General features: G+C 38.2%; 1 long non-coding RNA gene across 1 annotated transcript; it reads left to right on the forward strand.

Annotated features, from left to right (window-relative positions):
• Positions 1 to 6,911: 6,911 nt before the first annotated feature.
• LOC116974863 lies at positions 6,912 to 10,563 on the forward strand. The gene is made up of 3 exons (XR_004412474.1): positions 6,912 to 6,968; positions 8,054 to 8,162; positions 9,884 to 10,563. It is a non-coding gene; the product is annotated as an uncharacterized LOC116974863 (long non-coding RNA).
• Positions 10,564 to 15,224: the final 4,661 nt, after the last annotated feature.

Consider the following 15,224-nt stretch of genomic DNA (forward strand, 5'->3'; position numbering starts at 1 on the left):
CTACTTGAAACCAAAAGTCAATTTTATATACATGGCAATAATTCTGGCAAATTACTCGCCAATCAGTTGAAAGCTGTGTCAGCCAAACGTCAGATTATTATAGTGAGTAAACGGGATGGTACATTGACAATAGACCATGATGAAATTAATAAATCCTTCCAGGAATTTTATACCTCCCGATACCAATCAGAATTTCCTACTGATCCCAATATAATACATGAGTTTTTAAAGAAACTGAACTTGCCAAATTTACCATATAATGAGTCTCTGTTGTTAGATGAACCCATCACAGAGGAAGAAATACAGAAAGCAATCCTTTCCATGAATTCTGGTAAAGCTCCCAGTTTAGAGGGGTTTACAGTGGAATTTGAAAAATATTTTTCAAGTTTACTGTCCCCCTGGCTATGCAAGGTTTTTAAGGAAGCCTTTTTAATGGATATATTACCACAATCCTTTTATGAAGCATCTATTTCTTTAATTCTTAAAAAAGATAAAGACCCTACTGAAGTGACATCATATAGACCTATATCACTGTTAAATGTAGATTCCAAAATTCTTTCAAAAATATTAGCTATGAGATTGGAAAATATTTTACCGCAAATTATTTCTGAAGATCAGACAGGTTTTATTAAAAATCGCTACTCATACTTTAATGTTAGGAGATTAATGAATATTGTATATACAGCGTCAAATAAAACTCCAGAATGTGTCATTTCACGATGCTGAGAAGGCATTTGAGAGAGTAGGTTGGGAATACTTATTCAACACACTTGAAACATTTGATTGGTCCAAAAAAAAATTCTTGGATCATGCTGATATATCATATACCTCAACCATCTGTACTTACCAATAATCAGAGATCCCCCTTTTTCAGGCTCTTTCGAGGTACTAGACAGGGCTGTCCTTTAAATCCTTTATTGTTTGATATCGCCTTGGAAACTCTGGCCACCGCTATTAGGGAATCCCCTAATATTTTTGGTATTGTCCGTGCGAATAAGACACATAAGCTATCTCTTTCTATGCAGATGATCTGTTATTATTTATCTCTAACCCTGAAAAATCTATTCCTGCAATAGTAGCACTACTTAATCAATTTAGTAGTTTTTCTGGTTACAAACTAAATCTTAGTAAGAGTGAGCTTTTTCCATTAAACAATCAAATTGAGAATTATGGACAGTTTCCATTTAGATTGACTACCGACTGTTTTACTTATTTAGGTATTAAGATTACCAAGAAACACAAGGATCTATTTAAAGCCAATTTTACACCCCGAATTGACCACATCAGACAACAGTTTACTAAATCATCACCAATGTCCTTATCTCTAATCGGCCGAATCAATGCTGTTAAAATGTTTATCCTACCTACATTTTTGTATTTATTTCAGACAATACCAATTTTTATTGCTAAATCTTTCTTTGATATTATTGACTCAAAAATGTCTTCATATATATGGCAGAATAAAAATCCCAGACTAAGTAAAAAATACTTACAGAAATCAAAAAAAGACAGTGGTTTGGCACTGCTGGACCTTAGATTTTACTATTGGGCAGTTAATGCTCGCTATTTATCGTTTTCCATAAAAGATTTAGAAGATACCCAATGCCCAGGATGGATAAATCTTGAACGTGATTCTATGCAAGGGCTATCATATTCTATTCTAGAGGCTTCTATTCTAGAGGCCTCGTTACCTTTTACAATTACGAGATTGAATAAATATACGATTAACCCAATAATAAGACATACATTCCGATTATGGTTTCAATTTCGTAAGTTTTTTGGATTGAATAATTTTATCTTATCGAGTCCTATCATATCTATTTTCTTCCATCCTTCTAGTACTGATCAAGCCTTTCTGTTATGGAAGAGGAAGGGATTAGCAGTTTTTCGTGACTTGTTTTTGGATGGTTGTTTTATGTCTTTTGAACAACTCTCCAATAAATATAATCTACCTAACTCACATTTCTTTAGATATTTACAAATTAGACATTTTTTGAAGGCTACTCTACCCTCTTTTCTGTTACCACATCAAATCGAAATCATGGAAAACATTTTACATTTGAACCCTTATCAGAAAGGTTTAATAACGACTATTTATGAGTTGATTTTGAAATTACAAATAGATACATTGGAAAATTAAGAATGACTGGGAAAGAGAACTTCAAATTTCTCTACCTATAGAGAAATGGGAGAGGATTCTTCAATTAGTTAATACCTCTTCAATGTGTGCAAGACACGCCCTGATACAATTCAAGGTGATTTACAGAGCTCATATGTCAAAAGATAAGTTAGCTCGTTTTTATGGTCATATAAATCCTATCTGTGACAGATGTAATGCTGAAGTGGCCTCACTGACTCACATGTTTTGGTCCTGCCCACTTTTGGAAAAATATTGGAATAAATTGTTGACACTATTTCTGTAGTTTTAGGTTTTGGTTTACAACCTCATCCTATTACTGCAATTTTTGGGCTACCAATGTTAGATTCTACTCATCTGTCCCCATTCTGCCCATCGGCTGATTGCTTTTACAACATTCATTGCCAGAAGATCTATTTTATTTAAATGGAAAGACTCTAATTCTCCTCCACACTTCATTGGTACTCTGAAACGATATCATGTTTAAATTTAGAAAAAATTTGGTGTGACATTTGTCGAACCCTTGGTTAAATTTGATAGGACTTGGGGAAGCTTTATTCAACATTTTCACACAATATAAATTGTCCCCTCTTCAACCGTTATAATAATTATTTTACCTTTATACGGTGGAATGGACTTGACGACAAACAGGGACTTAAATGGTTGTAATTCTTTGTAGCCAGATTTTGTTTTGCTTATTTTTTCAGTTTAGGGGATTTTGTTTTTCTCTTTTTTTTTCTCTCTCTTTTTCTCTTTTTGTTTTTATATATACAAGTTCTCTTTTAAACACTTAACTATATTTACATGGAGACCGGGAGGTGTATACCCAATGTGTATTTTAACACTGGACTCATACTTAGGTTATACTTGTTATTAATATAATCCTGATCCCTATGTATCAATATCACTGTCATGTTTATCATTATTGGGGTGTTTTTGTGTTTTGTTTTTGCTTTTGAAAAAAAAATAATAAAAAGATTTTAAAAGAAAGAAAACCACACTGCTGGAGGAACTCATCAGGTTAGGCAGCATCTGTGGAAGGAAATTATGTTTTAGTCAAGAGACTACTTCCGACTGATGAAGGGTCTCAACATGAAATTTCGTCTGTCCATTTCCCTCACATGATCTGGTTTGTGTTTGATCCATTTATTAAACATTATATAAATGTATCCTTAGCCTTAATTTTGCTTACCTGCATCTTCTCCCAGTTAATCACGCTCGTTTTAATATAATTCACAATATATTTCTCTCTTTCTCTCTCTCTCTCACTCTCCCTCTCTCTCTATTTTATATATACTGTATACGTGTGACCATCATATTTCCTGTTCCACAATGTGCTAAGATGCCTTTTCGACTCTCAAATGACTATTTTGCTGCTTAAAGTTGTAATTTGTGAAGCCAGAAAAATATGAAACAAAATATAGGGCTGGTTTGTAAAATTTCAGGTTCCCAATTTATGCACTTAACTTTATCCAATTGCTATGAATGCAGGCTCTTTATGAGAAGATTTATGCTGAATGCTGTTCTATCAATGGTGAACAGTTGTTACTTGTCTGTAGTTTCTCTAAAAAAGTATAATTACTCTTCTTCTGGAGTCTGCTTTTTCTCCCTCTGTTCTCTTTATGCCACAATGTGACTGTTTCTAACAAAATGATTGCCCTACTCACATGAGACAATGTGGCTACTCAGTAATGTGCCCAAAGATTCAACGTGCAAACATATTACTTAAAATAGTTCTTAGATCATTTGATGGATATTAATGACATGAATGGCTGGCCGGTGTATTTTACAGAAAAGTGCCCATTAATAATTACTTTAGCTCTTATCTGTCAGTCCATTGTAATTGTACGTCATGCAGAAAATTAAGACTGATGCAAAAGCACAAAAGAATACCCATCTTTAAATTACAAAGAGTTTTCAACCTAAACCATCAACTGAGTTTCCCTTTCCCCCAATGCTGCCTGACCTGTTGAGTATTTCCAGCATTTTTTTGTTTTTACTCCACCTTTCATTACACAGGTCAAGAAGCTCATTTAAGACAGTGGTGCAATACAGGATGTCTGTAAAATGTAACACCTAATATTAAATTCTTATTATTATTAATAAGAATTAATTCCAGTGACAGAAATACATCGAAATACATTGGCCAGTGAGTATTGAGTAGCAAATCCCAATACAACTCATATTCCAACATCCACCCAGACAAATATCTACACAATTATGTTTTAATCTATATTATCGTAGAAACACTCTACTGCCACTTAATATATAGGAACTATTTCCTTGAATGGTTTGCTTCTTTCCATTCCCTCCATCCAGCATTATTGTTATCATTGCTTAATTACAGATAGGGTACCACATGCCCAAATGTATTATTTCTTACATGCAACATCTACAGAAAAACTTAATTTAATCTTCGATGAAAATCATATTACACTTTAAAGAAAAGTTATTTTAGTTTAGTTTAGAGATACAGTGCGGAAACAATGGGTCTGTACTGACCAACGATCCCCGCACATTAACACTATCTTACACACACTAGGGACAATTTTTACAATCTTACCAATCCAATCTACCTACAAACCTGTACGTCTTTGGAGCGTGGGAGGAAACCGAATATCTTGGAGAAAACCCACACAGGTCACGGGGAGAATGTACAAACTCCGTACAGACAGCACCCGTAGTTGGGATCGAACCCGGGTCTCCAGCGACGCTAGCACTGTAACTCTACCACTGCGCCACCGTGTCACCCACGGTTCGAAAAGGAGTATTTTGCACCTTTTTTAAAACATCAACTGGAAACATTAAAACACAAAGTGCTGGAGGAACTAAATGGGTCAGGCAGCATCTTTGGAGGATATGGACAAATTACATTTCGGGTCGAAACCTTTCTTGAGGCTGATGGAATGGGGGAGAAAGCTGGACAAGAGATGTAGGGGTGAAGCAAAAACCAGGAAAGTGATAGGTAGGTGAGGGAGAGCAATTGGCAGATGGACGGAGAATGTGACAGAGGCTTGACGTGAAAAGGAGACAACAGGGTATCTGATTAGGAAAGGAGAGGAAGAGGGAAATGTAAAGTAAGAGGGAGGCATATTGTTGGAAGAAGACAGGGCAAGGGGAAGGAGAGGATAAAAGGAAATATGGGACAAGGTGGTGGGAGAGGAGCACATTTGGTGGGGGAAGGGAAGGAGCAGGGTGAGTGGGGTGGTGAGAAATGTTAGGAGAGATAGATGTCCACTGGGGTGATGGTGTTTGTGTGGGGGGAGTAATACTAACAATTTGAAAATATAATGTTCAAACCATTGAAGTGGCTTCATTCTGGCAATGGAGGAGGTCAGGAAAGGTCAGTATAGGAATGGGAAGAGGAGTTAAAATGGTAAGAAACTGATACAGCTGGCCTTGGCGGAAAGAACACGTATCCAATGAAATAGTTGCCTAGTCTATGCCTAGTCTCACGTAGGCCACCTTGGGAGCACTAAGTACAATAGACAACATTGAAAGAGGTTCACTTGAAAATCTATCTCACCTGGTAGGGTTGCTTGGGTCCCTGGATGGACATGAGGGAGGAGGTGGAGGGGGATAAGTATTACATCTCCTGGGGTTGCAGGAGAACATGCCTGGGGAGGGGGTGGTTTATGTGGGAAGGGATAAATGAACCAAGGAGTTGCAGAGAGAGCAGTCTGTATGAAAAGTGGAAAGGGGTGGGACAGGAAGATGTGATTTGTGGCAGGATTGTGTTGAACTGGAAACAGTAGCACTTTTCATTTCTAAATCATCTATTAAAACCCGAAAGCAATTACTTCAGTATATAAACCAGGGTGACATTTGATTACTCTTGGAATGTTTTACTTCAGCAATGCTGCCCTTCAGATCAGGCATTGAATTGAGATGCAATTCTTGGAGTATACTGCAGATCAGGGCGTGACTGTAAAGAGAGAAACGGAGTTGACATATTAATCTATGATCTTTCATCAGAACTGAAATCATTAACTGTTTCTCTTATTGCAGATGTTGTTTGACTCCTGGATATTTCCTATAATCTTTGTTTTCTGATATCAACTTTGTGTAATATTTGTTTTTTTGTGTCACTAAATTAATTCCTGTGTGCCTAATACAATAAAGCAAGTGCATATTAAAAATCCCTTTACAAGATCAGGAAGTTCTTCTGATGTTACAGTCAAAAATAAATAGCGGTTCATTCACTTAATTGATATTCATGAAATATTGTTCATAATATGGCCACCATGTTAATCTCCGTGACATCACATTTAAGAGTAATTCATTGTCTCTAAAGAGCCGTAAGATGTTCCTGGCATGTGCAATAAAGTGCTTCTAAACACATGTCGTTTTCAATCTTTAGTGAATTATGAGCAGTTTTCATATGTGGAGTTAGGGTTGAGTTGTCTTGACTAATTACTATGGGCCTTCTAGTCAATATTTCCATCAGAGTTATCTCCGTTCCTCTAATTCTAGTTTCCCCTGAATATAATTGCTCCAACACTGGCAGAAATATATCAGCTGCCAAAGCTTTAAGCTTTGAAATTCCTTCTCTCAACCATTCTGCCTCTTGTTGTCTCTTTTGTCCTTTCTGATGCTCATTATTGATTTATTTGACAGACCTATTCGATCCTCTGCCTTAGTAACTCTTTATATAGCTTGATATAAATATCTGTTTGTTAATGTTTCTGCATTATACCATTGTGTGTTTTACAGTATGGAAGATACTATATAAATTAAATTGTTTATTTTCTATTAATTAAAATAACAGATCTTTGGTACCAAATCCAGTTACACTTTTCACTACAAAGTGAATGATTGGATCTTCACTAAGGTACGAAAATCTTTATGGATACTTATCTTTTCCCTTCCTTAATGGGGGTTAGGGAAAGACTATGAAGGATAGAAGCTTTCAACCACAAGAATGATATTCGAACATCCAATGTTGGACCATGCTGATGAAATCCTGGTCCCATTGACTTCCTTGCCTGGGAATAAGAAGTTTGTAAAGGGCCTGATCCACTGCGGGGACCTAATTTGTGAGTTTAGAAGAGTTTAGGGGAGTTTATAATAGTGTCATGGTCGTGATCTATTTTTTCCATGCCAACCTTTTTTTACTTGCGGACAATTTTCAGCATGTTAAAAAAAATGCCTCGACCAAACTGAGGCCTCGAGTATGCGGGGACTACTCTTGAGCATGAAGGAGAGTTACATAGACCTCCTAGGACCACATGTCGACCATGCTGCGAGTATGAGTCGAGGGCAAACTCTTCTAAACTCATAAATTAGGTCCCCGCAGTGGGACAGACCCTTAAGTGTGATTCTAAAATTTGCGTAAGTAATGTAAACTAATATCTTTACGAGGAGGTACTGGCCTGTTAGATATGCTGTTGTTTTTGAATAAGAGAGTTAATCAAGATCCTATCTGTCTCTATCATAGGTGTAATACAATGCAATTTGTACATGGATATGAGTGGCAGAGTTATTCCAGCATCTTGCCATTTATTTATCTCCACTAACCTCGTCTTTTTGGGTTCATTTCTCGTTTTTCTGTGCATGGGACAAAGTGTTTGCAATTTGGCTGCTATGTTTCTTTGCACTAAAAGTGGTGGCATTTAAAAAAAAACTTTAGAGACTGAAAGATTTTAAATGTCCTGGAACATGAAAGGTGCCACTGAAACTTAAGTTCCTGCCTTTTAATTGAGGGTTGAATGTGGCTCATTAGACTGCCAAGAAAGATGGATGCAAACCACTTAACTACCACTTTGAAAAATTAAACTGCAGATAATTTACCTTTTGCAGTCACTCCCAGCTGGAGATATTTATCATAGGAACCTTTGGTACAATTACACTCGGGAGAGAGTTTTCTATTTCTTCTCATAATCCCAACTATTGCTCTATTTTTCTTCCTTTTTTTAGGTCATCCACAATTCTCAAATGTGAACTCGGTAGCCAAGAGCAATATTGTTCTCCATGTGGCCTGAGGATATATACAAGAATGACTCAGATGGAAGTGTCCCTGTGAAAGGTTGTCTATTTTAAATAAAAAGTAATTCTGCAGCTTTGCACATGGATAGTCATTTCTAATCATTCAAGTGACCCCATGAAATTACTGGCAGGAAAAAAGGCCCCACTTGATATGATCACATGACCACATATCACATAGACACTGACCTATGTTGAAGGTTATATTTGAAATATTTCTCTAATTCTTCAATAATGTCTGAAGAGCTCCAGAGACACACATTAAAAAAGTAATTTTGTGATTAAATCATCATTGATGGTTAAGCTCTGGTGGTTCTTGAGATCATAGGGATAGCATTTTGTCCATGATGTCCAGGTATTAAGTAAGAAGTTCCAAGGCATTTCTCTGGACAAGGACAAGGACAAGGACAAAAATATTTCTAAGTCATTCTGAAATCTTAGAGGAGAAACATTCTTATGTATCTGCTTCTCTTGGCCTAGATGTGTTTGGAAGGTTCCTATGGTACACACTGCTGCCAATCTGAACTGATGGTAGAGGGGGTGCATTTTTAACTAGAGGATTTGTTGTCAAACCATTTTCTTCATGCTGATTGTCAGTCAGTATTCATTGCATGAAACAGTCTGTCAAACAGGTGTTAAATCCTTCTTCCATTGGGTGATGAATACAGCATCATCAGCATACAGGCGTTCCCTTATAAGCACAGTTCTTACCTTCATCTTGGCATTCAATCTTGCTATTTTGCCTTTCCTTTGAGCTTTCAAAGAGCTTCCCTTTGCCTCTAGTATGAAGAAACACTCCTTCCCTGTCTATCAGGAAAGCAAAGGAAAGAAGTGCATGAGGATGATGCTGAACAGAGTGGGATCTAGGATGTAGCCTTGCCTCACTCCACTTCTCATGGGAAAACTATCCAATGTAGTACCATCAAATTGCACTGTACCAATCATATACCCATGGAAGGAATGAATGAGGTTTAGAAGACGAGGTGGACATCCAATCTTCTCCAGTAGAGGCCGTTCTCCTGAGAATCAAAGGCTTTCGTAAGATTCACAAAGATTCACATATGGTCAAGGTTAACACTTTGACAAATGCAGTAATGACTTGCCTGAATGAGCCCAAGAATGGATATTGTTCAGACTTTGCAAGATCTGACAGTATTTGAACCTGGAAATTGAGTGAAGTTTGTCACTCCTCATTGATACTAAACACACACAAGAGTATCGGAAGCTGTGTGCATTCACCTCCACACCGGTGGAACTGAGTGTGTGGTGGGCAGGATGCCAAATAAACTTTTTTCCAGTATGTTAGGCCAACCACATAACAGCAGGTTATTTTTTAATGAATAAAATATAGATTCCTGCAATGCTATCCACCTCTCTGGCCTAAAAGTGGAAACATTTAAACGGTGGTGTTGCATTTACAGAAAATACAAAGTGCTTAGATAAATTAAAATTACGTTGTACATTTCTCTTTTTGTACTTGATTTAGCACCAACGACACCCCTTTGATCTTCCGTCATCCTTGGTCTCCCCCCTCAGTCCTTAAATTACATTAGGTAGAGAAATGAAGCAACAAACCCATCTTTCAGAAAGGTCCAAAATCCCTGTAGTCTGCATTGAATTTATATCAACCTGTGGGGGAAAGGCTGAGGATTTGGGGAAAAGGCCTTGCTACCAAATTGATTTATTCCAATGAGTTTTGATCAAATGTATGAATGTTTTCTCCATGACTTTTGATTAATATAATTGTATCCCTTTAATTTACAGGTACTTTGCCCGCAGTCAAAAATGTACCTGCATCAGTATTCTAATAATGAAATGGAAGCATTCAAAACAAGATTACATTCTTGAAGTCAAGTTGCCTTAGGGTAATACACATCCAAATATATGTCTGGTTTTTGCAACTCTTCTAAACAGGTATCTAACAACAATTTTTACAAAGCTTCATGATGAAAATAGGCAATAATATTGTACACTACAATGAGCTTCGATATGGCTACTGAGCACTGCAAATTAGTTTTCATCAGTAGCTGAATAAACTTGAATTTTAAAGCAGGAGAGAAAATGGTCATTTACTGATAACTATGAGTGGCTTGGCTTTGGAGACTGTCATATGCTCAACGCTTTGAAACTACAAATTAATGACAGAGGAGAACATTAACTGTCTTTCAAAAGGGACTGACCCTTTTCGTATGGCACATTGCTAATGTCATCTGTCGGCTGCATCTAATTACGGGAATTTCATGCAGTAAAAGTAACTCAAGGCCACTCAGAAATAAAAAGCAACGTTCAATTGCAAATCGTTTTGAAAATTGAGAGAATACTTAAAATATCTTCCAAAGATACTTGCTCGTTTCTTCCTGCACATCGTTTACATCATCTATTTACTGCCACTAATTATGTTAATTTCATGCCATAAAAGTGACTTCAGGCTGTTCAGAAATAAAAGATTTTTGAGTGGGTCATTTTTTTTCTCCCTCTCCTCCACAAACGGCTCTTTTGAACTGAGAAACTTAAGCGACATTCTGAGCAACAGACCGGGTGTTGTGCTATAAATGCAACAAAGCTCCATGAATATGCCTATTTTTTCACTTTATTAGGTCACTTATGAAAAAGTATGAAGGGAAGTCTTTTTGTTCCAATCATTTGCATAAAGCTGGTGCCCCATCGATTAAATGACTTCCTGTCTTTTGTGTGGCACCAGCTGGAAATAGATATTCGAGCCTCTGTCAATGCTTCTAAACCTGCTGAGCTCAAAGCAAGACAGTAAACAGTCTGCAGTAATTCTAAGAAGGGCAACTGTACATTTTTTTTTGTACTGGTAACTCTAGGGCCTGCTTTATTTTTCCTCCTGTCTGTTTCAAGTTATGATGTGTGGTTGAAGGCTTTTCCCATGCAGTAATGACTGTACACTGAGATTTCAAGGGCTGTTCATGACAATCCCATTTTCTGTGTAATTTCATGGTTGTCTTCTTGAATGAAGATATTGGCTGCTCTGAAGCAGGAGGTCAGACACTCCTGCTCTCTTTCAGTATTGTTCCGGAGTATGTTTCCTTTCAGCTGATGAAAAGTAATTCATCATTTACACCCCTGAATCTGCCAGCATTTGAACAAACTTTTTGGTCCCGTGGTACCTAAGGCTTCTGAAAGAGATAAATAGGTTCAATAAACGGCTTCCCCTGCATGCGGAGAGCAGGTTAGGAACCTGAGGCCCAAAGCTGCCCACTTCTCGTGATAGAGTTTGTCACCTCTCTACCTCTGGAAGTCAAATCCTGTCGAATCAGCCATCTTTCAGGTTCTGTGAAGCAGTTTTGCCACCCATTGGGGCATGCGAGTTTAAAATTGATTTTTTTTTAAATTCCGAGCAAGATCTGTCAAGACCCCTTAAGGGATAAGGCTGACAGGCGACGCTTCAAACTCTCATAAAGCAGACCTAGAGAGTGGATATGTAAATGACACCTAAGGAAATTCCTTTGCAAGGTCAGGGGCCATAAGTCTAAGACCCATTGTGGGGCTATTGCTAAGAAACCAACCCGTTGCCGTAAAACCCCTTCCTGGGGAAAGAAAAGCAGCCTACATTGATTTATCTGTTCAAGCAGAATTAATTGGCAAAAATCCCGAAAACTTTTAAAAGTCATTTTTGTTAGCAAAATATTAATTGAAAATTTTCCACAATTACTTTTCATTATTATTCTGAAATTGGTTTTTAATACACAGAGCAATTCCAATCACCTTAAAGTCTGCATGATTTAGATAGCATCATAAGCACGATTAGATTACCATACAGTAATCAGAGAGGAGGATCATTAAGAGAAAGAAAATGAATTAGTTTAGTTTTGCAAGTACTGAGCAAGCAAAAAAAAACTGAGATTAATCTCCATTTAAAATCCTTTGCATTGAAGAACCATAAAAGCATGTCAGGGAACACGTCTCCATGTACAGTCCCATAGCAGACGAAAGACATAGGCTTTACCAGTTAAAATGCAGCTAATGCTCCAACTGAACCCGTTTACCTGGACAGACCAATATTTTATATTTGACATTCTGTCTCCTGAGTCCCACTTACACAAAACTTTATTTAAGGCTAAATCACATACATTTAAAAGCCTTGAATAAAATATAAAATACAGATTCTGCTGATGCAGGATTTTGCTTTTGGAACTAGGGGGGGGGGGGGGGGGGCTTGAATTTTAGTATAGCATACTGGCAGTTAACAATTAGACCCATCGGCAGCCAAAGATCCATCCTGACATTTTGCTTTGTTACCTGTTAATTCAAGGAGCTGACACCGGGATAGCGCGTCACAATGTGCCACCAGCCCACAGTGCAAATCTGAGCAGTTACACTTCCTGACTTGTGCTAATCTTAAGGCAAACACTGCTCCGATTATTTATCCATGCCTGGTGCAAATTCTGGAAGCAGCGGATACAAGGAAATAAATTCAAAAATGTGAATTATCGGTGTCTGTTATTTGCAACATAGGCAACCTACCAATTTACACTGCCTGATCTTGTAAATGATTTAAGTCAGAATTAGCTGGGAGCCAAGATCCTAACTAGCCATTGTCAATTAAAGTTAGCCTGAACAGCATGCACCTTGTAAAGCAAAGAAGCATTGTGGTTGCAATAATTGTTGGCAGACAAGTGAAGAAGGGTTAAAGTGGGAATGCTGCAACATGTGAGAGTGCAGAAACAAAGAACTGCAGATGCTAGTTTACAAAAAAAAAGATACAAAATGCTGGAGCAAGTCAGCTGGTCACGCAGTATCTTAGGAGAATATGGATTAGTGGCAATTTGGGTTGGGACCCTTCTTTAGACTGGGTGCAGAGACTGGATGTGAGTGACTGGGTGTGAGAGTGTAAACCCTATGCAGTGTGACACAGTGGTGCAGCTGATAAAGCTGCTGCCTCACAGCATCAGAGACCCGGGTTTGATCCTGACCTTGAGTGCTGTCTGTGTGGAGTTTGCGTATTCTCTCTGTGACTGCGTGGGTTTCCACTGGGTGCTCTGAATTCCTCAAAGACGTGCGGATTTGTAGGTTACTTGGATTCTATAAATTGCTCCCTGTGTAGGGAGTTGATGAGATAGTGGGAGAACATAGAACTAGTGTGTAGGTCAGCGTGGACTCGATGGGCCAAATAACCTATTTCCACGCTGAACCTTTTAATCAATCAATTCAATCAATCAAACTCCAAGGACTCTAAGCACTTGACTAAAAGGGGAAGAAGTGCAAAGAAGGAGAGATGTTCAGTATCGGTCGAGAGTAAACAGTGCATACAGAATAGCTGAGGTAGCCATTGCCATGATTTAAGCTGTAAGGACCTGGATGCAGGGCCACAATAAAATTAATGACCTGGTGAAAGTCGAAGAGGGTGACTATCTTTTCAAAAGCCACCTACTACAAAGTGACCAATTAGCCTTCACCATTGGCAATGTGTGAAACCCCTTTTACTCACATAGAACACAGAATAGTACCACATAGCACAGGCCACTGGATCTGTGCTGACCATGATGCTAAATTAATCTACTCCCATTTTGGCCTGCATGTAGCCAACATCCCTCCATCCCCTGCCAATTCATGTGCCTGTCCAAATGTCTCTTAAATATTATTATCGTATCTGCTTCCACTATGTACTCTGGTAGTGTATTCCAGGCACCAATCACTCTCTATGTAAAAAAAATGCCTTGCAAATCTCCTTTAAAATTTCACCCACTCACCTTAAAGCTGTGCTCTCAAGTTTTTGCCATTTGCAACTGGGGTAAAAAAAACGTTATCAACCCTTCCTATGTCTCTGATAATCTTATATATGTCTATTAGTTCACCACTGCAGAAAAAACAATCCAAGTTTGGCCAAACTATACTGATTGCTAATACTCTAATCCAGACAACCACCTGGTGAAGCACCTCTCCAAAGCCTTCACCTCATCTCTGTAATGCAGTGACCAGAACTGCACACAATACTCCAAATTTGACCGAATCAAAGTCTTATAGAGTTTCAAAATGACGTGAGTATTGATTATACTCAATATCCCAACTGATGAGAGCAACTAAACCGCATTTCTTCTTTCCCACTTTTTCTATTTGTGTTGCCACTTTGAGGGAGCAATGGAGTGGCACTACAAGATCCCTCTCAACTTAATGCTCGTGTCCACAACTCTACCTGTAAACCTGCAATTCATTGTCACCTTGAGAGCAACTGGAAACACTGTCTTTACCATGTTGTGATAATGCATATATAGGTATTGCAAGTAAAATGTTTCAGTGTAGAAATCCCGACACCCCAATGTTCTTCATTGATATTCAGGTAGGAAAAATGCCCCCTTCATATAGACGATCAATGGTCAATGGGGTTTTTATTGTCACATGTGCAAAGTGTAAACGTACAGTGAAAATCTTTTCTTCAAAGTCCAGTAGAATAATGCCATACCTAAGCACATCCATTAGCAAGTGTCCACTAATCCCACATGCAAGAGGATCCAAGTTTTGGCGCCATTTTCAAAGTCCAGTCCACACTATAGTGCTGCCCATACCAGGTAAGCCCCAGACTGCTGCAAGCCTCCAGCTTTCGCCTTCCTTGGATGTCTGGATCGACCAACAAATCAACGTCACTCGTGTTGCCTTTGTTATGGCTTCATAATGTCATAAGGAATAGGAGTAGAATTTGGCCATTCGGCCCATCAAGTCTACTCCACCCTTCAATCATGGCTGATCTAACTCTCCCGTCCAACCCCATTCTCCTACCTTCTTCCCATAACCTCTGACACCTGTACTAATCAAGAATATATCTATCTCTGCCTTAAAAATATCCACTGACTTGACCTTCTGTGACAAAGAATCCCACAGGTTCACCACCCTCTGACCCTCTTCCTGTAGAGTGCCTCTCAGTCACTCTTCCTTGTTCATTTAGCCACTTTTCTTGCTTTCTGCTCGTTCCAAGCAACATTGTATTTCAAGCCAAATGGCCACTGGTGGACCAATATCTTGGAACAATTAGTTTGCTCATTCATGTACCAGAGACAATAAAACATCTAGATTGACAATCTGGTGCAGAACTAGGGAATGCTACATAAGCATGTAAGAGATATGAGCAAGAATTGGACAAACATCT

The sequence above is a fragment of the Amblyraja radiata genome, chromosome 7 (assembly GCF_010909765.2).
Source record: "Amblyraja radiata isolate CabotCenter1 chromosome 7, sAmbRad1.1.pri, whole genome shotgun sequence".
Lineage (NCBI taxonomy): Eukaryota > Metazoa > Chordata > Chondrichthyes > Rajiformes > Rajidae > Amblyraja > Amblyraja radiata.